Here is a 2,500-nt window from a genome sequence, read left to right as displayed (position 1 = left end):
AATCGCGCATTTTCTTTGCAACCGACCATCAATGCCGCCCAACGAGGCCAGCACGAGCAGTCATCCGCGGTCCCCTGGCCCTGCGCACGTTTGTCTTTGAAACCGAGCATCAATGCCACAGAAAGTGCCCGGGCGCCAGCTGGAGCCATCATCCGACGTGCCATGGCTTTGGTCCCATGGTCTTCGCAACCGAGCATTCGTGACACCCGACGGGGCCAGGACACCAACCCTTCCGACACGAGCATTCGCGCATGTTCTTTGGCCACACAACGGCGCCAGCACGAGCAAAATCATCAGCGGTGCGGTGGCCTTGCACGGCCTTTTGTCTTTGGAACCAACCATCAGTGCCACGGGAAGTGCCGGAGTCCCGGCATCCGCGGTGCCAAGTCATTGCGCCCTTGGTCTCTGCAGCGGGGCATGCCGGGCACTCCCAACCATTGCAAGCAAGCAAGCAAGCAAGAAAGAAAGTAAGTAAGTAAGTAAGTATTACATATAGGGGCGGGACATGCGGGGAGTTCTGCGAAACGTGCACTACGGGGCACACGCGTACCTACCGGGCCATACCGACCCCTATTGGGGCACACGTGTGCATATCGGGGCATACCGGGCCTATCAGGGCACACGCGTACATACCGGGGCATACCGAGCCCTACTGGGGCACACGTGCGCATATCGGGGCGTACCAAGCCTATCGGGGCATTCGCATGTATCCCAAGGCATACCGAGTCTATCCGGGCATATGCGTTCATACCGGGGCCTAACGGGCCTATCGGGGCATACTTGGGCATATCCGGGCAAAAAATGCCCAAAACTTGCGCAACCTTGGCAACCGTGGTCCATTCCTCACTATATGCCTAGCCCTGGCAACCGTGGTCCATTCCTCACTATATGCCATGGCCTTGTGCCCATGGTCTTCACAAGACAGCATCCAAGGCGCCTGAAAGGCCAAGGGAGCCCAACCCAGCAATGCCCAGCCAAGGCCAGGCATTCCAGTGCCTGCCCGGGCAAAAACGCCCAAAGCATGCCCCATTCCTTAGCCTATCCAGGCAAAAACGCCCAAAACCAGCCCATTCCAGTGCCTATCCGGGCAAAAACGCCCAAAGCATGCCCATTCCTTAGCCTGTCCAGGCAAAAACGCCCAAAACCAGCACATTCCAGTGCCTATCCGGGCAAAAACGCCCTAAACCTGCGCATTCCAGCGCCCCGCAGCATGCCACCCTCCTATAGGGTTTGCGCAACCAACCCGCCTAACCACCAGTGGCAACCAAAGGTGCTGTTAGCGACGACTTCTGAAGACGCAACGAGACGCGACGGGTTTGCGCCCAGACGCGACGAGACGATGCGGGATCTGCGCCCAACCATGCCTACACCCGCCGACTTGTTGCGGGAGCTGCTTGCCCAAGCATGCCTAGCGTGCAAGGCCTGCGTGCCCAAGGTCTGTGTGCAAGGCTAGTGCCCAAGGCTAGTGCGCAAGGCTAGTGCCCAAGGCTAGTGAGCAAGGCCTGGGTGCAAGGCTAGTGTGCAAGGCTTGTATGCAAGGCTAGTGTGCAAGGCTGCTGTGCAAGGCTTGTGGGCAAGGCTGGTGCGCAAGGCTAGTGCCCAAGGGTTGTGTGCAAGGCTAGTGCCCAAGGCTAGTGCGCAAGGCTCGTGCCCAAGGCTAGTTCGCAAGGCTTGTGTGCAAGGCTAGTGCGATGGGCCAGTGCCCAAGGCTTGTGAGCCAGGCTTGTATGCATGGCTTGTGCGCAAGGCTTGTGTCCAAGGCTTTTGTGCAAGGCTCGTGCGCAAGGCTAGTGTGCGAGGCTTGTGCGCATTGGCAGGTAGCCCACCACCATGCACGATCCAAATGCCACTCACGCGACAACACGGTGCCAAGCCGGGCATGGTGTGCACTCAAAACCAATCAACGGACAGAGGTCATGCGTCATGGGGGGGATCTAGCAAGGCCATGGGGAAGGTCATGGAGGACCTTGGAAGCAAGCGCAAGACGAGAGCGAATCGAACAAGGGGCCAGGACGGGGCCTTGTGCCCATGGTCTTCGCAAGACAGCGTCCAAGGCGCCCGAAAGCCCAAGGGAACCCAAACCCGGCCGACACTTGCAATCGCACATGCTCTCTGCAACACACCATCAATGCCGCCCAACGGGGCCAGCACGAGCAGTCATCCGCGGTCCCCTGGCCCTGCGCACGTTTGTCTTTGAAACCGAGCATCAATGCCACAGAAAGTGCCGGGGCGCCAGCTGGAGCCATCATCCGCGTTGCCATGGCTCGCTTGGCCTTGGCTTGCCAGGCCCCGACACGAGCAATCGCGCATTTTCTTTGCAACCGACCATCAATGCCGCCCAACGGGGCCAGCACGAGCAGTCATCCGCGGTCCCCTGGCCCTGCGCACGTTTGTCTTTGAAACAGAGCATCAATGCCACAGAAAGTGCCGGGGCGCCAGCTGGAGCCATCATCCGACGTGCCATGGCTTTGGTCCCATGGTCTTCGCAACCGAGCATTCG

The sequence above is a fragment of the Tasmannia lanceolata genome, unplaced genomic scaffold (assembly GCF_043159265.1).
Source record: "Tasmannia lanceolata isolate RefF3 unplaced genomic scaffold, GAP_Taslan_0.1 ptg000020l, whole genome shotgun sequence".
NCBI classification, from domain to species: domain Eukaryota; kingdom Viridiplantae; phylum Streptophyta; class Magnoliopsida; order Canellales; family Winteraceae; genus Tasmannia; species Tasmannia lanceolata.
Note: the sequence above shows the minus strand (reverse complement) of the source record.